The 27,702-nt window shown below is 41.3% G+C and overlaps 1 protein-coding gene across 1 annotated transcript in view; it reads right to left on the bottom strand.

Annotated features, from left to right (window-relative positions):
• The window catches only part of LOC126188065 (RNA-binding protein Raly-like), a 1,094,525-nt gene extending 1,090,400 nt beyond the window's left edge, over positions 1 to 4,125 (bottom strand). Inside the window, exon 1 of the mRNA XM_049929509.1 lies at positions 3,912 to 4,125. The gene's annotated coding sequence lies outside the window, so the exon portion shown is untranslated. The remainder of the gene's footprint in view (positions 1 to 3,911) is intronic.
• Between the last annotated feature and the right edge of the window lie 23,577 nt (positions 4,126 to 27,702).

Below are 27,702 nucleotides of genomic sequence, written 5' to 3'. Positions count from 1 at the left end.
TCTCCTTTAACAAATACTAGCTTTCCATACATCTCAATGTTAATAGCGTCATATCACAGGGGTTTCGGCTCGGAATATGATACAATTTTGGAAGTACATTCAGTAGCATATGTGGGTACTGCAACACGTGTTGCATATGCAGTGGGTAACAAAAAAGTAAAGTAAAACGTCAGGCTTGATGCTGAAGTTTTAATGAATGAAGAGCGAGAATGTAGTAAGAGATAAACATTTGTCCTTTAATTATTCTCTGTCAGGTCTCAGCGAGAAACAGTTTCGTGAAGGGAAAAAAATAATATTCAAGAATCGAATAAAGCTGAGAGCAACTATTTTACGAATGTAATTTTAAATATACAAAAATTTATATTTGTTAAATAAAATCCTGCTCACAAACAAATACAATGATAAAACGGTATAAATAATGGACTTGAGTCATTTTCACTTATAAGCAAGCTGACTCCACACAAAAGTACAAGAAATTAAAGTTTTATTATGTTCATATCTGCCGTTGTTTTGACACACACTTCCACATGCGCTGAAAGCCGATAATGTTATACTACCGTACATCATAATAATGAAAATGTCACAGATAACATAAGCGGAGCGCGTCTGCAAGAATATTCTACGTATGCTTCTTTCCCTAAAAAGGAATAAAATCATACGTTTCTATAGATATACATTTTCTGCTTTTCGTATGTGCTTTAATTGCCCATTTGCATCTACTGCAGCACTAAATTCATTTTTATTTCCACAATAATAATCTCCTACTTGTCGTGAAAGGACTGTTGTTCTTTCAAACAACTCCAGTAATTTAAGTTTACAGCGTTCGCTGTGGATTTGGAATACGTCCATATTACGAGGAATGCACTTTGTCTTTGTCAAATAGAATTTAAGCCCAACAATTTTTCAGCGGACTAATGGCTACTCTGAAAACAGACGACCACTTATTTCAGCAGTCTGTCGCTTCATACCTTCGTCTACGTATCAGCATAAAAAGCAGTTTCACTAATCACTTTGCTTCAGCAAAATTTCTGCATGTGGATGCACTAACCTTCACGTTAACAAAATTGTTGTTAGATTAACTTACAATTATATCTTTTTGAACGTCCTTTGTACTCATTTGTTTACTTTGATAAAATCAGGTGGTTTATAATTAATACTCTGTTGTAGAAAGTTGACAAAAATATGACTACCTTTAAATGTTTGGTTTTGGCATAGTGTTTATATTCACTTCAAAATACAACTGGCCATGCTGTTTTAAACACAAAAGTGAAATAAAAACAAGAGGACACAGTTGATAACTCCGTTTTTAAACTGAAACGCGCCATCAAGAGCTATTAAAATAAACTTATAATGTTGTACTAGATTACAAGTATGTATTCGAGTGTATTTCAATCCCTGTCCATGCGTGACGCGATAAAATAACAAAAGATCAAATCGAAAAAGTATGCGTCTGCGAAATGTAAAGCAACTCAGCAGAATTTTTTAAAATTTTATGGAATATATTTTACAATACTAAGTTAGGTACACGAAAAGCTATTCAGGTACTGAATTCGTAGCTATAATCAATAGTTACGTATGTGAATGATGATTCAATCACTTTATCTGATAACATACAATATCATTCTAATTCTGTATTTACTCCCTTCAGTAAACGTGTCATACTCTCATTACGTCATGGCTGCTTTAATCAACATTTATTATATTAATAATGTAATTCTAATGCCCTTCTAATTAAGAAACGTCAGGATTTAGTTATGAACGCATATATTCAAAGAAATGGAGCATAAATTCGATAAGCGAGCTTCCAGAAAGCAATATTCTCGTATAGAAAGTTGCGTATATAAGGTGCATAACGGTACTGTCAGAGCGAGGCAGTTCCGGATAACAAATATCTTAGAAGGCGATACAATAAACCTCCGGCACTCGATGGAAATTTCGGTTTTATAAAGTGGAGAGAAGCCAAAGCATTCAAAATCGTGACGTAAATCACAGAAAGCACTCTATCATACTTGGACGGTCTTTGTGGGACCCCTTGTGAAATTTGGTCTACTTTTATGTATTTCTATCTCTGTTTTCTCCTCAAACCTATTAACCGAAAAAATTTATGAACATCCAGTATGAAGGAGAAATATTTTATTAAACTTTATTTGTAATTCTGTCGAAGTTGCGGGGAAAAAATCCGTAAGTAGTCACTGCAAATAAACTATTTTTTTTTAATTTCATGTAAATAATGTTTTTAACGTAATCTTTCCAACAGCTTATACCAAAGGAATACTTTAGATACAGACTGGTAATGGCGTGGGTATCACATGTCATCGTATATTTACAGTGCAATGTAAAACAGTTTAGGGACTGATTAACCTCATTGACATCATGAATCTGCAAAAAAATATTTTATGGCATACTGGATTGCGAAACAGTACGGAATGAAATGTTATTCCACAAATTGATCATCTTAAATTATGCAGAAAAAAGTTCTTAACATCTGTATTAAATAATAACACAAAACTTTCGTCCAGAAGAGTTCAGTGTGCTCAACATTTACCGTGAAGAGCTCTTTTGAACACGATCATGTGGGCTATACACAAGCGCATGTTGATGTAACAGTGGAGGTTCCTGGATATTTTGACATGCAGCCGGAAGACGTCTGACAGATTTATTATGCCTTATGAAATTTGCAGGCTACTAGCACCTGCTACGAAAAATTATTATTTAGCTGCAATGGCTGATGTTAATTAAGCCGATATTGCGGGTATGTGGAAATACATGTCGAGGGATTGGGGTGTGAGGGGATGATGGATAATAAATGGTAGCAAGTATGAACAGTTTTTATCGCGTAATATTTTGAGAAGGTGCTGGTGGACCGCTTTTAAATAAAAGAAATTATGATGTGGTATAATAGATTTTATGTCACCTCTCTATTGAAATACATGAAAATCGGCCAAACGACGGATCATTCTCCCATGTCGTTCTTCATGGCCGGGAGTGGTATCTTGTTTGACCGAAACTTCTAGTATTTCAACAAGGAAGTGACTTATAGCAGTTTTCTACATGACGACTTTTGAGAAAGTTTATCTCAGTGTCTGTAAACTATCAGATATGCATTTCAAGTATAATACTTCTATTTAAAGGTGTTAACTTGGATAAAATAGATTATGATAGAAAAAAGTCAACACTTCATTAAAATGAAAAAGGTTGCGTTGGGTCCATAAAAAATGCAGTCCGCAAAGAAATGATGATATATACTTTAAAAGGTAGGGGTCACAGTTTGAAAAAACGGTCTGGTGAATCAGAAGGTGGAGGTCGAACAACACGTCATAATAGGCAGCACAGTGCCCAACATCTGAAGATTGCAACACTGGAATAAAGCACATTTCTGGGCAGCTTAGGATCCTACTATCTTTGCAATTCTTAAAATAGTAATGTTCTTTTAATTTCATTACATTATGACGTGAATCTCTTAAGAGAGTGGCTAAACAGAGCTGCCCTGGAGAAGATTAAAAGCTCCTGAAAATAGGCAACTCAAAATTCCATCATGCGCTCCAGGTGCAGGCGATGTAAGTTGGACTACCTGTCTTAAGGTGCATCACATATTTTCCGAGCCTGTTTTATTTTGACGACTTTGTATTAGCAACAGCATAAGATTACAGTGGGTTCACGAAACCTGAACAAGGATTTTACACTATAACGAAGCAGATAGGCAGTAAAAACTCGTTGACATTGTGGCAGAGTACCATCTCATGTATTTCTGCTTCTTTTTAAGTTGTGGCCGAGCATTAGGCTCATAACAAGTTTGTTTCGTGACGTGGATATTAACAATAAGTTAATGTTTCAAATGCTTCTCTTAAACGGTCGGTGTGTATCCGCTTCACTGTCGGAATGTTTACCGTTGGCCACAGAGGGCAACTCACCAATCAGCAAGGCGACGGTCGACTACCGCAGGCGCCGACAGGTGCAGATGGAACGCACCTAGCTGCAGCTGGGTAATGATACGTCGGTCGGTGGGACAGATAGAGAGAGAGAGGGAGAGGGGACCAATTACGCAACGGAACGGAGGCCTGTCCTCAGAGGACGGGGGGGAGCGCACAGAAGGCGGAGCGGCTTCCGCGCGACCTCTCGCCTCGGCGGTCGGTTCGAGACTGGCTGGGCGGAGCGGCCCGCGGGCGACGCGCGTTCGCCTCGGGCGTTTCCGGCGGCCCTCGGGTGCAGTCGTGCGGCGGTCGCCTGTCGGCGCGTCTCCCGCCTGTCACGTGCGGCCGGCGCTGCGACGCTCGCCGTTTCTGGCGGCGCCACGCGGCGCGGCGCGGCGGTGGCTACGGCGCCCATCCACCCCCCACCCCCACCTCTGCAGTCTTCACCCCGTGTCTCAGCGCAGCACAGAATCCGGCGGGCGTGTCGGCTGTAATCAGCTTTGGGCGACACGCCTGGAGGCGGAGGCTGGAGGCTGCGACCAGCTGCCACCGCCGCCGCCGCCGCTGCGGTCGCGCTGCGTGCAACAGTTGTTACCGCCGGTGCCGCAGCATCACGGCTGCCTGCCACCAGCCGGGCCGCCACTGTGCAGACAGATGAATATCGCGTCCACCGCCTGCAGCAGAATCTCTGCAGTTCTGTCTGTCTGTGTTGTAGCCCGTCCCTCCTACATGCGAAGGACGGATCACACCTATCCGCTCCATGTCGTGCGATCTGGTAGTAGCTCGGAATTCCCTCCTTATCTGATGAATAGCATTCGAAGCGTGGCAAAAGTATGGCTGCCTTGTTGCGTGTATTTTTTTCCCTATAATGTTAAGCCTCATTGTGTAGTTTTGGTTCGTTTCGTTAGGCACATGTCCAAAAAGTACTTCACATTAGAATTTATACTTATTCAGGGAACACAAATATCTCTGAAAAGGAGAGTAGAACTCGTAGTTTTTACTTACACTACCAATTAATATGTACATTCCTTCCATAAGCCATACTTAATATTACAAATACGAAAGTGACTCATCCTGTTACGTTCTCACGAGCAAACCGCGGAACTGACTTTAGTGAAATATGGTATGGAGATAGTTCGAAACCTGAGAAAGAACATAGGCTACTTTAGAAAAACAGTGCCGGCCGGAGTGGCCGTGCGGTTCTAGGCGCTACAGTCTGGAACCGCGTGACCGCTACGGTCGCAGGTTCGAATCCTGCCTCGGGCATGGATGTGAGTGATGTCCTTCGGTTAGTTAGGTTTAAGTAGTTCTAAGTTCTAGGGGACTGATGACCACAGCAGTTGAGTTCCATAGTGCTCAGAGCCATTTGAACCATTTAGAAAAATAGTCATTCTAGATATTTAACAACTGGGAGATTATTACAAACATTAAGGAAAAATATTTTTGAAAAAAATCATTTACTGTTTGACTTTTGAACAATATCTTGCTTGTGAAAATGGTTTTATTTGTTGACGTGTTCTACAGAGAACGTTCCAACGTAATGAATAAATACTTATACAGGCTGAGTCAAAAAGGAATTTGATACTTTGGAATAATGTAGGAATTTATTACGACGACTTAGTTTGTAGATGTGTTATTTTCTAATAAACAACCTCAAGTTTGACGTAAGTGTTATTTGTGTTCGATGTGACTACCATTTGTGATGTGGCAATGCCACTTTCTTCCAGCATTCGTTGCAGCAAATGGGGCTTGCAACGGCACCGTAGTTTCGATTTATAAGGTCGGCTAAATTCTGTAGTAGCGGAGGAACATACACACGGTGTTAAAAAAAATCCACTGGTGTTAATCCGAGGGAGCGAGGTGGACCTTCGATTGGTCCTAATTAAAAAGTATTCAAACACAGTCTATCCAGATACACGATGTCAGTGACGGATTTCTCCACGAAGAGAATGGCCGCACATTTTCAATTTGCAAAGGGCACAAAACACTTCAATTTTGGAGCTGTCAGGAAGATCTTCAAGGGATGCATGTGGTTTTTATCTATCACACATTCTGCGGTTGCGGATATTGAAGAGTTCGTTTCACTAAACCAAAACACACAGCGAGCACGCTCCGGAACAGTGAAAGTAGCTACACTACTTCCCATTGAAATTGCTACACCACGAAGATGACGTGCTACAGACGCGAAATTTAACCGCCAGGAAGAAGATGCTGTGATATGCAAATGATTAGCTTTTCAGAGCATTCACACAAGGATGGCGCCGGTGGCGGCACCTACAACTTGCGGACATGAGGAAAGTTTCCTACCGATTTCTTATACACAAACAGCAGTTGACCGGCGTTGCCTGGTGGAACGATGTTGTGATGCCTCATGTAAGAAGGCGAAATGCGTACCATCACGTTTCCGACTTCGATAAAGGTCGGATTGTAGCCTATAGCGATTGTCGTTTATCGTATCGCGACATTGCTGCTCGCGTTGGTCGAGATCCAATGACTGTTAGCAGAATAGCACTCGGTGAGTTCACGAGGGTGATACGGACCGCCGTGCTGGATCCCAATGGCCTCGTATCACTAGCAGTCCAGATGACAGGCATCTTATCCGCATAGCTGTAACGGATCGTGCAGCTACGTCTCGATCCCTGGGTCAATAGATGGGGACGTTTGCAGGACAACAACCATCTCCACGACGTTTGCAGCAGCATGGACTATAAGCTCGGAGACCTTGCCAGCAGTTACCCTTGGCACTGCATCACAGACAGGAGCGCCTGCGATGGTGTACTCAAAGCGAACCTGGGTGTACGAATGGCAAAACGTCATTTTTTCGGATGAATCCGGGTTCTTTTTACAGCATCATGATGGTTGCATCCGTGTTTGGTGACATCGCGGTGAACACACATTGGAATCGTGTATTCGTCATCGCCATACTGGCGTGTCACCCGGCGTGATGGTATGGGGTGCCTTTGGTTACACGTCTGGGTCACCTCTGGTTCGCATTGACGGCACTTTGAACAGTAGATGTTACATTTCAGATGTGTTATGACCCGTGGCTCTATCCTTCATTCAATGCCTGCGAAACCCTACATTTCAGCAGGATAATGCATGAAAGCATCTCGCAGGTCCTGTACGGGCCTTTCTGGATACAGAAAATGTTCGACTGCTGCCCTGGCCAGCATATTCTCCAGATCTCTCACCAATTGAAAACGTCTATTCAATAGTGGCCGAGCAACTGGCTCGTCACAATACGCCAGTCACTACTCTTGATGAGCTGTGGTATCGCGTTGAAGCCGCATGGGCAGCTGTACCTGTACACGCCATCCAAGTTGTGTTTGACTCAATGCCCAGGCGTATCAAGGCCGTTATTACGGCCAGATGTGGTTGTTCTGGGTACTGATTTCTCGGGATCTATGCACCCAAATTGCGTGAAAATGTAATCACATGTCAGTTCTAGTATAATATATTTGTCCAATGAATACCCGTTTATGATCTGCATTTCTTCTTGGTGTAGCAATTTCAATGGCGAGAAGTGTATATTAGCTGTGTACTATACTGGCGCCCCTGTTGGCGGAATAGGGTACTGAATTAAAATTAAGGTTTTTTGCTACAAAATGACGCATATGCCGATTCCGTAAGTGTTCTCAATAAATATCTACATTCTCCTGAAGCTATGAAGTCATTTTTGTCTTACCCTGTACAATCTTCAACGTATTTACTCCATCCGCCAATACTGATATTGTAAGTGCGAAGGTGGCTCAGCCTGTTACGTTTTCAAGAATAAACTGCTGAACTGATTTAAATGAAACTGGCATGAAGATAGCTCTAATCCTGAGGGAGAACAGAGGTCGCCTCAAAAAGTAAAAGAAATTTCGGCCCCAAAGATGGTGAAGTAGGATCTGGTACATCTTTTTCACTTCAGTGGACATTAAACCGTGTTAAAAAGACGTTAATGTGTGGCTTAATGTACACCTTGTACACTGTAGCGTCACATTTATGTGACCAGCTGTCAAAAGCCTGAATAATCATACTCTGCAGCGTGTACCACTGTTAGACGTGAAGGAAGAGTGTCAACGAGGTTCTGGAAGGATCGACAAGGATTGGAGCCTGGCGGACTTCAGTTCCGTGGTCAGCTGCCTTATATTTTGCGTTTGTCGAACTATGGCGCGAACTGCCCGATCTAGGCGATCCCACAGATTGTAAATCCAGGGCGCTTGGTGTCCAGGGGAGTGTGGTAAACTCAACCGGATGTTCTTCGAACTACGCACGTAAACTGCACTCTGTGCGACACGTTGCGTTGTTGTGCTGGTAGATGCCATCGTGCCGAGGAAATGCAAACTACATGTACGGATGGACACGGTTCTCAAGGATAGGAGCATACCTGGGATGACTCATTATGCCACCCAGAATGACAAGATTCCCCAGGGAATGCCACGAAAGCATTGCCCAGAGCATAACGCATGCAGGTTGTTTGCTTCTAGACATTTCATGGCGTATGCGCCAACGACCGTCTTATCTGATGGAGGATAAAAATTAGTCCGAAAAGATGGTCTGTCGTCACTCAGTGGACGTCCAGTTACGGTATTGACATGCAAATTGCAGCCTTCAACACTGACGAAGAGCAGTCAGCGTAAGTGCATGAATATAGCAGCCGCTGTGGTGGTGCATACACAGCAACATATGATGAACGGTTGTTGAGGAGATGCTCTCAGTAGGACCTGGGTGATCAGCTGCTAAGCAGTAGCACGTCTATTCGCCCATACCCATCTCCACAGCCGTCATTTACCCCTGTCATCTGTGGGCCATGGTGCGCCATAGTGGCCTTGGTGCCGATTTTGGATAGCACCATTTTGCCATGCACGGCGTATAGTCAAGCGCCGGCATGCCAGTCGAGAACGACTGGGAAGAGAAGGCTGTGAGAAGTCCACCAAACTCACGCTGACTGGACCTTCCTCCAGCACGATAACACGACAGCAAAGACCCCTATGTGAAGAGGGCATAAGCGCCGCGACCGACCAGTTCAATACCAGCTTCAAGATTAGTGACTTCGATAGCAGCGTCAACAGTAGCCACTTCGATTGGACCCTCTATGTAGCACAGACTTGGGATTGTCGATACTGAAAAAGGTTGATTATTTCGTGTGTCGCCCTTTGCTTGCGACACATCTGTAAAATTGCCAAAGTTAAGTATTGTATTTGATTAACTGTAATAAAACTCATTAATATGAATTGTTTGATTGCTTGTCTAGCGAAACGAGCAGACAGGATTCCTAGACACAACAAGTAATAAGTTTGAAAGTTACCATGTCGTAATAAGCAGATATATATCTATATAATGCAGTTCACATGTTGACCTCTGTGTACATATTTATAAGCTGATCAATAATCAAGCACCCAGAATCATAAACGTGAACAGTATGGAATAAACAATAACAGCAAAAAATCTACAAATGAATCAAATGAGTCGTACCCAAAAACTTTCATTACTTAGCATAGTATTTTAAATATATCATCCGTTAATATGTAGTGCCGTTTAATGCTGAATTAAAGACAGTTCTGGCAAAAGGTTAGTGTCAGAATGAGGGGTAGGTTATCTAGGGATCTGAAAGCTAACATGTAGTAAACTAATGTACCGGATGTTTAAAATCTTCATTTGTTGTAATCCAATGCAAGGTATCGTCTTCCCCACTTGTCGTCGAGAAATATCAACTTGTCGTAAATTTCGCTCCGTTATATTTCGTTCGTTTGGTAATAACTGATATTATAGCCACGTATTTATGGAAAATTGTTTTCACAGACAATAGTTTTGTGGCTTAGAATGCTTGCGTTGGTAGTCTGAAATTTCTAGCACTGTTACATGCAGACATCCCTTCGAATTCAAATGTGTTATTGTTGTAGTTTTTACGAAGGTGGCGATTTCTGTAACTGCTTCAGTCGAAACATTAAAATTTGGATGTTAATAATTCTCGTTTGACGCCCATTAATGTGATTGCCACTAACGGGAAAATAAAATTTGTACCTTTTATTTTGTGAATCTGATAATAGGTTTAGGTAGTGACAGACAAGAAATAGGTGAAAGAAATACAAAAATTACGAAAGGTTAGTGTCGAGAGATGAAATACTCAAGGCCACTAAAGAACAAACACTGTTCAAATCTTTCGGTATCATGAGACACTAAATTTGATTGATGATAGGAGGAAACATATAAACACCGCAAATGATGGGACTGAAGGTGCATAAAAATAAAACTGGTGAGATGTCATGAATGGGTAGGTAAGAACGGCTAGAGGAGAAATACATGCAAAGATAAAGAAAAACGCATGACTGTAAGAAAACCAGATATCACGTACAGCAGAATTAAAGAAGACTTTACAAGAAAAAAGGCAACTATATGAATATCTGCGGCTCCGATAGCAAGCTAATACTAAGCAAAGAGGGGATCGATTAAAGGTGGAGGAAACATACAGAAGGGTTATGCAAGGAAGAGACCCTGTAACGATAGTATGGAAAGAGATGAGTATATGGATGACGAGAAGGTATGGTTACTACTCTGCGTGTAGAATTCAACAGATCACGAAGGGACCTGTGAATAAACAAGGCAGATGACCACATTACACTAGAGTTGCTAATATCACTGGGTGAAGTGGCTATGACAATGATGTTCCACCTGCTCTGCAGGTTTTATGAGACACTGGACTTCAAGAACGTAATAATCCCAAAACCAAAGACGCAGGTGCTCACTGGTATGAATCTTGTCTAACTATTCTTTTATTGCGCTAAAGCTGCAAAATATTGATATCGGTTATATATAGACCAATAGGACTATTGGAAGAAGGCGATCTCAGAGAAGATAATTTTGAGCTCTGAAGAAATGGAGAGAAACGCGTAGCAGTACTGACGCCACGCCTTATCTTGGAAGCTAGACTGATGCAAATCCCTGTAAGATATGTAGAGAGTTAGAAGGGAAATTCTGAAATATTCCTATTAAAGAAAAACCAGTAAAAATTTAAATGTTTATGGTCTGTGTGTTATTCAGTGCAATCCTAAATAGAATCCCGAATATACCACTGCGGTAGAAGGTTGGAGATGAGGTTCTGGTGGAAGTAAGAGTGTGAGGATGAATCATGAGTCGTGCTTGGGTAGCTCAGTAGGCAGAGCACTATTCCGCAAAAGGGAAATGTCACGGGTTCGACTCACGGTGTGGCACACAGGTTTCATGTACAAGCAAGTTTTATATCACTATAGTAGTCCACATTGTCATTACTTGAGTTAGCCATTGTCACAGACGACATATATAAAGGATAATATCAGTTGTTTACTTGCAAGCCAAACACAATACATCAAATTTAGTTCATTCACCTAAAAAATACTAGAAAAAGACAAATTATTGCCAATACAAGCCGCACTGTTCTTTTAATTTTATATCGCGTGAGCAGTCTTACTCCTCCAAAGTTGACATTACAATGGCGATTCTGGCCCATGTATCAACCACGGCTAGAGCTCAGAAAAAGCTGTTACCCATGCAGTCGCCTGTACGATATCACACATCTTATCCCAACATAGCAGACAGCAGTAATATTTTCAGGTATGAAAAGGCCACAGTAATAGAAAATGGAGGGAGATCAGGTTGTATAGTATCTCATTATATTCAAAGTGAAGTAACGAGAAATTCTGAAGGTTAATTAAATGTTAAGTAGACTGTATTAACAATTTAAGGTTAGCCGCTGCCACTGGAATTTTGTCAAACAGAGCTATGGACTTGGGAGGTAGGTAAACCTGATTGTACAGTGAGGTGACAGAAGTCAAGGGATAGCGATATCGACACATAAAGAAGACGGTAGTACCGTGTACACGAGGTACAAAGTGGCAGTGCATTGGCCGAGTTGCCATTTCTGCTGAGGTGATTCATATGAAAAGATTTCCAACGTGATTAACAGGCACCGGACGCAGAATGGTAGTTGGAGCTAGCCACATGGGACATTCCATTTCGGAAATCGTTACAACAAGCAACAGTTATAAAGCGCATACTGGATGCTGGAAAAGTCTCGCTGTCAAAGTGTAAATTATTATAGTTTGTGTTCAAGTGTGTGTTGTGGTATAACAACTGGACATCAAAATGGAGGCGGACAGATGAACACTAACCGAAAAAGCCGCCTATACTGTCGCAGTAAGTAAAAAACTAAATTTACATCCATATCGACAGATAAGCTATAGTCATGGCGATACATTAAAGTGTGTTCCATCTTTTTGTCATAGAACAAGCACCCAGCATTATGCTAGCAATAATGATGTAACTTTCTGAAATCAACTGAAGATGAGCCTGAAAAGGTTCGAAAACCGGCTCATGGAATATAACATAATTATTCAAGAAAGCGACTGGTTGCAATCTTGTATAACTTATTTGCATTCAATATACAGTCACGGTTTTAAAATACCCGTAATGGATAAGCATAATTTTTTCCATATCATTCTCCTCCTCCGAGGTGCAGAGATGAAAAGTTTCGGTACTTATGGACCTAAAATATGCTCATAATTACTGGCTCGGAGCGTAAATGTAGTTTTAATTGACATAGTGGTTCTGATGCCACAAAACTATATATTTAGTCAGCATTGTTTCACCAATAACACTTTATTGCGCCCTGTCCCTGTATAATGGGCACCTCCCAACTCAAAGACAAAGATGCCCAAAGCGGTAATACAGCGACAGAAAATGAGCTATCAAAGATGTTAACAAACCTGAAAAGAGCTTAAAGTAACTGCCAAAAATTACGTAAAATAAGAAAGATGGCAAATTCATTAAAATATTTCTAATAATATTTTGAATCCTTTAAGACACCAACTGTAAGCCGGGCGTTTTCGACGTACTTCAATCGATGAGCAAAGTACCAAGAAAAAAATGTAAAGCAAACGACTGTGTGTTAACGTTTTTTTTTGCATATTTATTTGTTGTTTATGTGAGTCAAAGTACCTAAATGTCTCGAACTAGGTAATTAAAGTTTCAAAATTTTACTCACCTACAGAATTCGTTTTATAAGCAGCGCATCCTTCCGTAGCGGGGAAAAGGAAGGAACCAGGGGAAAAATGCTCGTATCGGAGCAGGAAGCGGACGAATATGTTCCTCCTTAAAAATTGTGATAGCAATGTGAGGAACTAGCTACCTCAATCTTCATTCAGCCTGCTCACCAAAAATTTTGGCATTTCAAAACACTTGTGATTTTTTGGGCTGAAAGAGAATAGCGGAGAGATGGTGACTGTGGAAGAGAGAGGTCAATGGGAGAGAAAGAGAGAGAGAAGACTTTGATGGTGGAAGAGAAAAATTTGTAGGGAAAGAGGAAAAGAAGTGGATGGAGTTAAGAGCAGGAGACAATGTAATTAGAAATACCAAATGGAGACCATAAATAGGTTTTGGTGGTGTGGACTCTACTACCGACGACCTTTAGTACGTAGCTGTAGGGGAGTGCTCATTTTGGACGTGCGTATGGTGGAAAAAGTAAGTTGGACTCCCTAGTATTTCTGAGCTGCCGAGATATTTTGGAGACAATGGTAGTGGGAGAGAAAGACAAAAGGAGACAGTGTAAGGGAGACAATTGTACTGAGATACACCGTAAATCAATGGGGGAAAAATGAGACACTTGGAGACAGACATATACAGGGTATTTCAGATCGGATAGTAAACATGTTAGGAGATGGAAATATAGATGAACTGCAGTAAAACATGCCATATATAACATGTGTCCAACTTTTATTATTTATAGAGATACAGCTGTTAGTATGTAACCCAAACAAACTTAAAGCAAAGGCAAATGAGGACGCTCATAGTCACGTGTAGCTCTTCTCAGGAAGTCTTTGCATTCTTTTATGAGCGCTACACTTCTCACAATCCGAACCAACAAATCTGCTCTTGTGGTTGTCTTTGCATTGTAGGCTTCACCTTTCAACCATCCCCACAGGGGACTTTGGTGGCCAAGAAACGTGCCCGCATCTACCGATCCACCTTCCGGGGAAAGTAAGGGTTAGATGATGCGTCACCTGACGACTACAATGTGCAAGAGCCCCTTCATGCTGGATGAACATACGCATTCTTGCAGCCAAAGGAATCCTTTCCAATAATGCCGGAAGCAAATTTTCAAGAAAGCGTAGATAACGGGGTCCTGCAAGACGATGCGGCAACACAACAGGCCCATTCACTGATTGTCTATGAAACCACATCACACATTTACAGAGAAGCGTTCTTGAAAATGCATCCCCACAGTGGCACGTGGGTTTTCCTTGGATCACTGATTCATGCCGTCAACAGCTTTAGTAACTTCATTACTGAAGAGTAAAAATGGGATTACCTGGCAATTTCCAAGAATCCAATGACAAAATTCCAATCATCAATCTTCATCTCCTGCTCGAAGGTGTTGAATGGGCTGTAAATGATAGGAATAGAACCCATGTATACGTATTGTCCGCCATACTCTTTTATATGGAACACCGATACATTCAAAAATTGTACGTGTGCCTGTGAAGGACTACGTTCTACCGACTGAATACTGTATTCATCCACATTTGCACGTTCAGATGCAGTATGACTGCCGGGCACTGTGCCAGTGTCACATGGCACACTGGGATCGCATTCGGGAGAACGACGGTCGAATCCCGCGTCCGGCCATCCTGATGTGGGTTTTCCCTGATTTCTCTATATCGCTCCAGGCAAATGCCGGGATGGTTCCTCTGAAAGGGCACCGCCGATTTCCTTCCCAGTTCTTCCCTAATCCGATGAGACCGATGACCTAGCTGTCTGGTCTCCACCACCACAACAACCCAACCCAACCCAGTGACACACAGTGAATCGAGCGCACGAGTTAACACTCCTGAATCTAGAATGAGATTTACACGCTGCAGCGGAGTGTGCGCTAATATGAAACTTCCTGGCAGATTAAAACTGTGTGCCCGACCGAGACTCGAACTCGGGACCTTCACCTTTCCCGGGCAAGTGCTCTACCATCTGAGCTACCGAAGCACGACTCACGCCCGGTCTCACAGCTTTACTTCTGCCAGTATCTCGTCTCCTACCTTCCAAACTTTACAGAAGCTCTCCTGCGAACCTTGCAGAACTAGCACTCCTGAAAGAGTGCCCAAACACAAATACCACATCAGCACACTCAGCACGTGTAAATACGTGCGACATGTTTACAAGCTACAGTACGGTAGACTTGGCTAACAAATCACAATGAAAACTTCAATGTAAACTATAGCACAACTTCACAACGTGAACATTAACACCCAATTGCTGACATTCGATAAATACGCCCATAGCAACCCATGGCATCCGGTGTAACAACACACGAAACGAAAATGTATTGAACTTACCTGTATCTCCGTACTCAACAGAAATTGGACAAATGTTATACGGCATTTTTATCGCAAATTCGGCAGGACTATTTTTCCGTTGATATATGACACTTGTTTCTAGGAGCATGTAAGAGAACCATAATCTTGAACATTTCTCAGAATGTTTCATTAATGAAATAATTACATCAGTGGTAAAAGTCACCATTAAAAACCAGTTGTAAAAGTAACTGCAAATATACTTTTGCAAATATACACCAGTTTTAGACCAAAAGCTTAGTAATGTCATTTGTGTCACGCATTATGCTTAAATTCTTTTGTAAATTATATATCTGTAATGGATAATATACCCAAAATCTAACTCCAAAAGATATACTTTTATCATTTCAGTGCTCTTAATTTTTCTGCAAAAGTATTTTGACTCTAAAAGTATGTGCTTATGCTTAATGAATAAATATTTCTCGTATTTATTAGTGCTTTGTACGATTTAAATACATATATACAGTCAGCGGTGGTGAACAAACCCTTAGTTACTGAAAAAGTAAAAAGAATTCGAGTTCCTACATAGCAAGCTGCGAAACTTTCCTTTTACTAAAGATAATAAAAGCGTATTTACAGTCAGAAAAGGTATAATTCTACCAAACTTGAATAGAATTATAAAATAAAACACTTATCCCAAAGCCTGATGGTACACAATGTTCTTCGTTTGTCCGTCTAGCGTGTAAACAAACAAATTAACCGTTGTGAAAACTCTTGAGAAAGCCACGTGTAAGTCGCTACGTGAAAACATAATGTGTGCAAGTTAACGCCTGCCACATAATTTTAGTTGTAGCAAATGAAAGTCTGAAGGGAAACTACAGATGCTTGAAATCTAAGGGCATATTTAAATTATCTGGTATCAACGGAATGCGACACACCCCGTGACAAAGTGACTTCTGTTACGTTCGGCAATACGTTCTTCACGGCCAGCCTTGCTCGTTTGTACAGCGAAGGCGTGTCGATGTTACGTGATAATACGATAGAGGATACTGTTTTGAAAATGAAGTTGTGAGACGGTAATCCTGGAGGCTCAAGAGCATTTAAAATTCTGTCTGGAAATGTACAGCTTCTTGCGTATCGACTTCTGAGTTAGTGGACGTGAAGGTTGCGTGGTAACCGTCTTCCTTGTAAGCGTTAACCTCTTGTGCTGCTTGCCTGCTTCGTTGTTTGGTGCTGATACATTAGTATGACATAATATTCTTATCTTTCCTACTGAATTCTGTGGTTGAAAGTGAGATATAACAAACTGAATAGCCAAAAAAACTGGTAAGCCTGCCTAAAATCGTGTAGGGCCCCCGCGAGCATGCAGAAGTGCCGCAACACGACGTTACATGGACTCGACTAATGTCTGCAGGAAGCTGACACCATGAATCCTGCAAGGCTTTCCATAAATCCTTAAGAGTACGAGGGGTTGGAGATCTCATCTGCACAGCACGTTGCAAGGCACCCCAGATATGCTCAATAACGTTCGTGTCTGGGTAGTTTGGTAGTCAGCGGAAGTGTTTAAACACAGAAGAGCGTTCCTGGAGCCACTCTGCAGCAATTCTGCACGTATGGTGTGTCGCATTGTCCTGCTGGAATTGTCCAAGTGCGTCTGAATGGGCATTGGACACCAATGGATGCAGGTGATCAGACATGATGCTCACCTACGTGTCACGCCTGGGAGGCGTATCTATACGTATGAGGGCTCCCACATTACTGCAACTGCAAACGCCCCACACCATTACAGAGCCTCCTCCAACTAGAACAGATCCTGCTGACATGCAGGTTTCATGGATTCATGAGGTTGTCTCCATACCCGTACACGTCAATCCACTCGATAGAAATTTAAAGGAGACCCGTCTGACCAGGCAACATGTTTCCAGTCATCAACAGTTCAATGTCAGTGTTGACGGACCCGGGCGAGGCATAAAGCTTTGTCTCGTGCAGTCATCAAGGGTACACGAGTGGGCCTTCGCCTCCGAAAGCCCATTTCAAATGGTTCAAATGGCTCTGAGCAGTATGGGACTTAACTTCAATGGTCATCAGTCCCCTAGAACTTAGAACTACTTAAACCTAACTAACCTAAGGACATCACACACATCCATGCCCGAGGCAGGATTCGAACCTGCGACCGTAGCGGCCGCGCGGTTCCAGACTGTAGCGCCTTCAACCGCTTGGCCACCTCGGCCGGCGAAAGCCCATTTCGATGATGTTCCATGAATGATTCGTACGCTTATACTTCTTGATGGCTCAGCATTCAAATCTGTACGAATTTGCGGTAGGGTTGCACTTCTGTCACGTTGAACGACTCTCTTCACTCGTCGTTGGTCCCGTTCTAGCAGCATCTTTTTCTGGCCGCAGCGATCTCGGAGATTTGATGTTTTACCGGATTACTGATATTCGCGGTATATTCATCAAATGGTAGTACGGGAAAATCCGCACTTCATCGCTACCTTGGAGACGCTATGTCCCATCGCTCATGCGCCGACTATAGTACCACGTTCAAATTCACTCAAATCTTGATAAAGTGCCATTGTAGCAGCAATAACCGGTCCAACAACTGCACCAGACACTTGTCGTATGTAGGCATTGCCGACAGCAGTGGAGTATTCAGCCTGTTTACTTACCTCTATTGTAAGGTGTCAGGCAAATCTAACACCTTCCATGAAAACCCCGACATGATAAGCAAATCCAGTAGTATGTCACATAGCTCCGAATAAATCGTGACATTAAATTGACCAAAGTAATACGAGTAACGAGTGAGCAAATGGAATACCACAGACTAACACAAGAATGCCTAAATGCATGTCATACCTTCCCACCGTGACACAGACGCAGTTCCGAGGGGAGAAACCAGAACAGAAGCCGAGAGCAGAACCGTATTAAGCTGGAAGGCCCTACGATAAGGGACGGACGGACACCCACGTCGCCAGCTAACCGCTAGGACCACACCACCCGCAAGTTTTAGCGTGAGACTTTTTCACGTCTCTGTTACGTCAAGATCACCCCCCAGCCCATGTTAAAAGCTAGAGCCCTCCAGAAGAACAGTGTAGGTCTTACTATAACGCTAAAAGGACCACACCAGCTGCAAGTTTTAGCGTGAGACTTTTTCGCGTCCCTGTTATGCTGCAAACTTTAAAAACATTGCCCCACCACGAAAAGTATAACGTTTCTCACAGGATAGACAGAATTTCTGTAGGTGGAGCTTAAGGTTAATATTGAGACCGTGATTGGTCAGATGAAAACACAGCCAGATAGTTTTTTTAAACCAACTTCGGTAAATTGTAGTAAAGAGAAGTTAGGTTAGAGTTGCTTCCGAGACAGCGAGGTGAGCAGAGCTGTGCTGTCCGCCGCCCCCTGACAACACCGACAAGGTAATGAACGCACGTGATGCCGCATTTTTGAGCGCATAAGGCTTCACTCAGAACTGCAGAAGTCTCATCTGTTACAACCCCTTTTTGCGTAATACTAGTGTCGATCGTCAATTAAAGTTCATGGTGTTCACATTTGCCACTTGAAGTAAAAATCTGAAACTCGATGATTTTTCTGTTATATAGTTATTGAGAAGCCACATCAGCCACTGTAACTTATGACAAGTTAGATAAGTAATTAAAGATAATTCAGGGTCACTGTAAACCATTTTGATAGTTTTCTCTTTTATGAAACTTAACTTAAATCTAGATTATAGATGTGATACAGCATAGGTCATCCTTCGATCCATTGTAGAACTTGGAAACCCATTCAGGAAATATTCGTTTACATTTTTGTTGAACGCAGTTGGTTTTTACCATCCTGTATTAAAACATTTCCTTTTATCAATAGTGCAATTTATAAACGATGTTTTGTGAGTAGAATAAAATTTCCAATGGTAAACTTAACTGCTTTTTCGACGTTATTTTACCATCGAACTAAAAATAGGAAAGCCTTGAACCCCTTCCACTAAATTTAGTTAGTATTAAGATTCCTTTACAGGGAGTGCAGTGCAGCTGACGCTGAAATCATTAAGTATTTAGTTATATCATCGCCAGTCTCACTGAACTCTTCTGAATTCTACATGTCATGTGGGGTCTGACGTCTCCTTACCAGCACAGGTCTTAGGTTCAAACTAGTCAATTCCCTAAAAAACACGCTCAGAGCGCCGTTGCGCGAAAGTGGTAGGGAGACACGATATAGAACAAACAGACACCACGCAGAATGTTTGGACTGTATTTGAATACGCATGCCTATACCAGTTTCTTTGGCGCTTCAGTGTATGTTGCAAGTCAGATTACGAAATCTTATAGTAGACAATAATCTTCCTGTTGTCTCAAAGATATTCTATCTCACTATATACATGACAGCGTCTGTACTAAAACTGTTACATTGAAGTGGTGGTGTCGTGCTCGAGCCGTGGTGGTTCCTACGATTACTGTCGTAGTCGTCAGCAGGGTTCAGCTGGGGCGTCCATCATAATCACTATGCTCCAACAGATGCCGGTTCCCTTATCTCCGTCGTCGTACACTAAATTGGGGGACGCTGTTGTCAAAAAGCTAAAAAGCGAACTCCGGCAGGAACTGTTTCGATCGTTTATCACGTATTCAAAACCCTCCATGTTGTGTTCATCCGTATCTACATTTGCGTGGTTACTCCGCGTATCACACTTAAGTGCCTGGTGCAGGCTTCATCGAACCACGTCCGCAATAACTCTCTATTATTCCATACTCGAACAGCGCAGATAAGACTAACATCTATATCTTTCCGTGCGATTCGTGATGCTCATTTCCCCTTAAGTAGATCGTCGTTGACAATACATTTTTGCATTCGAAGGAGAAAGTTGGTTATTGAAATTTCGTGAGAAGATTGGGCCACAACGAGAATAGCCCACATCCTGTATCGTGTCCGTGACACTCACTCCCCTGTCCCCAGACCGTGCAGCAGTACTCCGGAAGAGAACGGACAAGCGCAGTGTAGGCAGTCTTTTTATTAGAGCTGTTGCATCTGCTAAGTGTTCTGCCAATAAATTGCAGTCTTCGGTTCATCTTCCCCTCAACATTTCCTGTGTGTGCTTTCCAATTTAAGTTGTTGGTAACTGTAATTCCTAGGTATTTAGTTGAATTTACAGCCTTTAGATTTGATTGATTTATCGTGTACCCGATTCGTCATAGCGCTCAAGTGCGTGAGTTCACACTTTTCGTTATTTAGGGTCAATTGCCAATTTTTGCACTACACAGATATCTTTTCTAAATAGTTTTGCATTTCGGTTTGAGCTTCTGATGATCTTACTAGACGACAAACGACAGCATTATCTGCAAACAACCTAAGATGGTTGCTCCGATTGTCTCCTATATTGTTTATATAGATAAGAAACAACAGTCGGTCTCTAACACCACCCTGGGGAACGTCTGAAGTCATTTTTGTTTTATTCGATGACTTACAGTCAGTTACTACGAAGTGATATCTCTGACCAGAAATCGCGACTCCAATACCATAACTGAGAGTGTGGTGTCACCGCCAGACACCACGCTTGCTAGGTGGTAGCCTTTAAATCGGCCGCGGTCCGTTAGTATACGTCGGACCCACGTGTCGCCACTATCAGTGATTGCAGACCGAGCGCCGTCACACAGCAAGTCTAGAGAGACTCCCTAGCACTCGCCCCAGTTGTACAGCCGACTTTGCTAGCGAAGTTACACTGACAAATACGCTCTCATTTGCCGAGACGATAGTTAGCATAGCCTTCAGCTACGTCATTTGCTACGACCTAACAAGGCGCCATTACCAGTTACTATTGATGCTGTAAAACATGTACCGTCAAGAGCGATGTTCACCACTTATGGGTCAAAGTTAAGTATTCCACAGCTACGTACTTTTTAACTAGTCTAATTTCCTTGACCTGTTCCAGACCTCACGCCAGCCTGCGTGAGCTAAAACGCGTGCCTTTCGGCTTCCTCTCAAAACCGGTGTTGGCTCTCCTGCCATCCCACAACAGAGAGGATATTCCATAAACACGCAATTTTGTTACAAACCGCTTGTGATTCTCAGTGTCAAAAGCATTCTGGAAATCTAGAAATAGGAATAAGTTTGCAATCCCTTATCAACAGCGCTGAACATTTCGTGTGAGTAAGGAGCTAGTAGTGTTACAGAAGAACGATGCTTTCTAAGTCCGTGTTGCCTATGTGAATAGACGGGCTCTTCGTGGCAATTAAAAATGTTTAAACACAATATATGCTCCAAAATCCTGCTGCATATCGACCTTAATGATGTTAGTATGTAATTTAGTGCATCACTCCTATTGCTTCTCTTGAATATTGTTGTGATCTGTGAAACTTTACGTTCGTAGCCTAAGGATCTTGCGACGGGCGAGCGGTTGCATACGATTGTGAAGACGGGGCTTTTGCATCAGCATACTCTTAAAGGAACCTAATTGGTGTACCGTCTGGAACGGAAGACTTGCTTTAGGTAAGAAATTTAAGTTGCTCCTCTACTCTGAGGATATCTACTTAAGGCTTACTCATGATGGCAGCTGTTCTTGATTCGAATTCTGGAATATTTACTCCGTCTTCTTTGGTGAAGGAATTTCGGTAGCCTGATTTCAGTAACTTTGCTTTCGCAGCACTGTCATCAATAGTATTTCTATTGATGTCGTGGAGAGAAGGTATTCACTGTGGCTCTGAGCACTATGGGACTCAACATCTTAGGTCATAAGTCCCCTAGAACATAGAACTACTTAAACCTAACTAACCTAAGGACATCACACACACCCATGCCCGAGGCAGGATTCGAACCTGCGATCGTAGCAGTCCCGCGGTTCCGGACTGCAGCGCCAGAACCGCAAGGCAACCGCGGCCGGCTATTCACTGTGTCTTGGCGCTAGTATACTTTACACACAACCAGAATCTCTTTGGATTTTCTGTCAGGTTTCGAGACAAAGTTTCGTTGTGGAAACTACTATGAGCATCTCGCATTGAAGTCCGCTCTAAATCTGGAGCTTCTGTAAAAGATCGCCAATCTTCAGGATATTGTGTTCGTTTAATTTTGGCATGCTGTTTTCGTTGCTCCTGCAATATCGTACTGATCCGTTTTGTGTAACAAGAGGGATCTGCTCCGTCATTTGTAAATTTATTTGGTATTCGTGAATTTTAAGTTATTGTAACATTCATAGTGTGCCCCCTTATCCGCTCTATGCAAAATATGTAGATTCCTGGATGGATAAAGTATTTGTTTTCCACGAAGCAATGTTACTGCTATGTAGACGCGAATGTTCTTTCAATCTTGTTTCGAAACCCCTCCCAGTTTGTCCGATAAACAATTCTCCACAATAACTGCACTTCGTTTGCTATACTCCCCAACTTATATACGGAATTTTCGTATTTTGTCTGGAAACGTATTTTAGCTTTGGAGTTACGAAAACATTTGCCTTGGCGGTAACGAGATTTCGTATGCTGTAACTCATATTTTCACAGTAACATGAAACATCTAAAACTACGGCATGAAAACAGTGAAAATTATGAAGCCCGTGTGGTGTCTTCTCATAACCTTATTTTAATAAACGATCTACGTTTCGGAACACATCATTTTCGCGGACTTCTTCCGTTAATATTTGTCGTTAGTCCCGCCAATATTGTTTCAGTGGCTTTAGTAATCACCTGAAGCTATGGTGATGCGAGAGTACATTTTCCAGTGAAATAAGCTATGTAACGACACCAGACAGCTTTAATTGCTACTTTCCCATTGCTTGCTTTTTTTTCTTGTTTCAAGGAAAGCCGCTATGTCTGTCAAAAAAGTAAGAAAAATTAAAATGTCAGGGGTAAATGAGAGAGAAGGAACGAAAAAAAAATAAACAAATAAACGTGAGAAACGTGCAGTGCAGAGAAAGTACTTCTTATATAACAGGACATAGATGAAAAGCTGCGTGAAGATGTGCTGTTAATAGTTGTGTATATTCAGATAAAGTTTGTAACTTCGTGACAATGTGTGTATGACATTATTCTCATTAACGGGAGCTGTCACGCCACAACTTCAATGTTTGCGCCTCCGTTCAATGGAATTACCACCGCGGGTAAGTAGTTCAGGGCAGGCCGCGACCTTTTGTTGAATGTCAGCCGACTAATATTCGGAACGACAAAGCAGGGGAGAGTTGACCTACTATTGTTCGTCAGGAAAGTTCATTAAGGCGCTATTTTCTACGTCGGTTATATGATCAGCCCCTAAGTTTACATTTGAAAGTGGGACGTAAAAGGACGCTTGCTGCTACCCAGTAATGAGACTTACACACACACACACACACACACACACAAACACGCACGCACGCACATACAAACACTCGCCGTTAATGATGGACGTATTCATGACGCGCAGCAACCGTTATTTATCGCCTAATAGTTTCACGACGGATAAACTGCCAAGCTCTATACTCTGGAGAGTGTTGCTATCCTTTTCTGTAAAAACGATCGCCCTGTTGCTTTCTAACCGGTTTAACTTTTTTCCGGTTCCGTGCCTCGATCGGAAAAACGAAAATCTTAGATGATAGGATCTATTTGTTGTCGCCCTGTCTCTCTGTCAAATGGTTAAGAACCCTTTTTCCTAGGGACGGGTTGACATATAAAGTTCAACTTAATGTCACACACTAATTTGGCAGTGGAAAACATTTAATCTTCTAAGTCAATGAAATGAAAAGATACTGTCGTTTATATCTCATATTTTGACACCCGCACGATTACTCATCAAAAGCTGTAGGGTAATTTCCGATATCCTATAGTTATGAAATTGGCAAGAATCAACGTTTCTCACTACAATTAAAGGAAAAGATCCGAAACTTGTTAATTCGTAATTATGTGAAAAGATATTTTATTTTATTATTTATTTATTTTTTTGCTGTTCGTTATCCAACATTCTGTCCTTCTGTTAAGAATTCTTTTTTCACAGGCATCGTAGACAAATATCTTGCCAGTATCGATATCAGTAATAGAGAAAAATCGTTGAGATTTTCGATTCCCGGACTGGAGGAACTGACAGTGTACATAAGCATGTTAGTGTACAGCCATTGGTGCGCGAGTTGTGCTCGGACGTAGGAGGAATATCTTTTCTAGTGCCCACTATTTGTTCAGTAGTTATCCAGTTACAGAAAAATCGGCGGTAACTAATCTAAAAGATTAACAGTTTTTCTTCGCTGGTTAAAATTAGTTTATATCGCTAGTTTATTTAACATAATTATCACTTATTGTTCCATCTCGCTTACACATTTTTAATTTGATTACGTGTTTCGATCACTCTGGATCATCTTTAGCTCTAAGAACTCTGATTTGTGGTTCTGATAGACAAGACGGGTTGCTGACCCAACTACTTAGATCTGAAGATGATCCAGAGTGATCAAAACATGTAATCAAATTAAGAATGTGCGACTGAGACGGAACAATATATGAGTATTATCTTAGACATCTACACATTTGCTGAACCTCTCAGACAACTATGGCGACAGCAGTGCAAATATATTTTCTGAATCCGACTACACTGCTGCAGACGAGACAAGTAAGGAATCTGGAGTGCAGTGTTTCCTAGACACCCATGTCTGTATGGTATACCCACATCGCCTGGCTGGTGGTAACTTACATTCATGTCCTTCAGAATGCTACCTAGAAATGGTATAGTACAGATCAGCGTATGTATTCTCTGTGTTTATGCTAATTTACACTAACTTCGCTACTAAGTACACTTGCATGTGGTTTAACAAAACACGTGCGTTTTCTTAGATCTCTCTTTCATTGGTTAGTTCCTAAGGCCAACTGTCTTACCGCGAGTATGGATGTCGGTTAAATGTGGAAAAATGAAGCCCTGAAATTTTAATGATACGCTATCTACCCATTTCCGCATTATGACGTACATAATAATGTTGTATACTGGATTCTTAGGGCGCTTGCTTGTTTTTATCACAATTCACTGAGAAGGGAAACTCATTTAATTAAGTTCCTTGGAACCAAAAGCATGAGACGAAAGATATATAGAACAAAAAGAACAACCCGTTGCTGGATGGCTGTGCCAGATGTATATATATATATATATATATATATATATATATATATATATAATTCTACTTTTAACTGTCAAATAAATGAGACAAAACTTCATTATCATTGCAGTTCACACACCTGAAGAAGGGAAAAAGGAGGAGACTATTACTTTCCAGGACAAACAGCAGTAGGGTTTATACAAGTATAGCAAGGAGCTTTGAATAATACTTACAACAGATTTAAATGTAAGGGTATGGAATAAATCTATCAAAAGATTGTGGGAACGACCGGAGAAAACGTCATAAATGGTGATGAAAAATTACTTAGATATTTTGTTTCTTTCAATAAACTAGCGATACCGAACTCATTCTGCCGCACATAAACGTATCCATGAACATGCATAGTCAAGCTGAAGGTCTCTTGACTTCATAATCATTAACGAAAAATTAGAAAGCAAGGTAAGAGGAGAGTTTGCGAGGGATAAGGCATTAGTTCTGGCAATTTATTGGTGAAATCTCAAATAGATATGTACACGAAAAGGAGACAGAACAAGAAGCTGACAGAGGAAATGATGAATAAAGAAATCTGTGGATGTTATCTACTAAAGGAACATATCATTTGAGATCTGACCCAGAAGAGACTTAATCAAGATCGAGAGAAGAAAGAAGAAGCCAAGGAAATAGAGAAGGAATGAAAAAATACAGAACTCTGCAGTTAAGAAAGCTGCTGAAGAAGCGTTAGGAAAAAGAAAATGATAAGAAGGAAGGGTTAAAAAACGACCAGAATAGAAGGAAGGAAACAAGAGACTTATCTTAGGTGTCTCAATGAACCAAAAGAGAAAACTCATCAAGTTTACAAATAAGAGAGAAACGCAGCAAATCGGCCAGTGAAAAGAGCTTGCTAAGAGTCAAATGAAGCTTATAAAACAGTGAAAATGTTAAATCACACAGAAATAGAAGTTTCTCAAATAAGTAACGTCCCACTTGCAAATAGACAGAACATCACAAGAACTTGTCGTATGAAGAAAGGTGCACTACAGAGAATATACAGGATGAAACTGAAACAGGACGTGTAGATTTATGCATGGATGAATTAAGAGAAGCCGTCAACTCCACAAAAACCAAAAAGAGTAGAGGTTAAACGCTGGACTGTTGAAATATAAGGGCACCCTATTCGAAAAGAGATTACAAGATTTATTTGATATGTGCACGAGAAAGGGAGCTATTCCAGAAGCATGGTCAAATAGAAAGGTTATATCACTATTTACAAAAATTATCGCAGTAACTGCAAGAACTATAGAGGGATCAGCGTATTTGACATTGTGTGACCCTGTTATCGTTATTAACTATTCTTGCCTTATCTAAATTATTTTTCTTTTTTTACCTAATGTGACTTCTGTGTAACTAAGCTCTTTGACCAAAATCGATGTAAATGTTTTATTCTTTACTCATGATAATTCATGTAATTGTAATTAGTCTACGAATATAATTTCAAAAGTAATGTGCTATAAAAGAATGAAGAAACTAAAAATTTAATTGTAATACTGGTTAATGCATAGGGAAAGTAAGTTTGTACTCATATAAAACTTGGAGGGAAGCTCCTCCGCAACGGAACTGGCTAGGTGGGAACAGAAAAGTTCCAGTTATGACGTTCGTGTTTGGTTGAGTCAATCGGTGGCTGGCAGGCAATGGGTGCGCATCTTGCGAACTGAAAGAGGTGGGAAGAACTGCAAGATTATGTAATATAGCCTCGGATGTAGAAGTAATGCGCATTATTATTCATGGTATACTTTGGTTACCTCTGTACTATGAAAATCCGACACTAAGAAGAGAATTTTCATAGCTGGTCACACAGGAAGAGCCATGGATACTTTCGCTACCCTTTTTTGATTAGCACAGGAATTCGACGTTGCCACGACCTTCACCTCGCAGTAGAAGTTGGGTTGCATCAGGCAGTTATATGGTTCCGTTTTCAATAATAATTTTGTGTTCTGTAAACTTTGTGTTCAGCCACAGTATTTGATTCTTAGTCATTTACCTAGACAAGGTCGTATTCCAAGTTCAACGAACAATCCGGGTATCCTGTTTTACTAAAAGGAAAAGCAATTATTTTCCTTAATACAAGTTAACGGACTTTGTATGGTCGTAAAGTATATAGTTATTTAGGTGGCGTAGGTTTTGGAACACTCCAAGTAGTTTTCATCAATGAACAGTTAAAGCTCTTATTTCAAAAATTATTTTAATCGAAATAATAGTGTTTACAGTTTCATGTGTAATATAATTACCAGTGTTTCCCATTTTGGGTCACGACTAAAATATTCAGCCACAATCTGAACCAACCAATAAATTAGTTTCTGGGTCCCCATGTTGGTTGATGGGCCAAGATTGAAAGTCATATTACAATAACAGCAATCCAAAATAAGCAGCTGTCTACAATTATTCAAACTGTATTAGATCCAGGTGC

The sequence above is a fragment of the Schistocerca cancellata genome, chromosome 5 (assembly GCF_023864275.1).
Source record: "Schistocerca cancellata isolate TAMUIC-IGC-003103 chromosome 5, iqSchCanc2.1, whole genome shotgun sequence".
NCBI lineage: Eukaryota > Metazoa > Arthropoda > Insecta > Orthoptera > Acrididae > Schistocerca > Schistocerca cancellata.
This window is presented reverse-complemented; position numbering and strand designations above follow the sequence as displayed.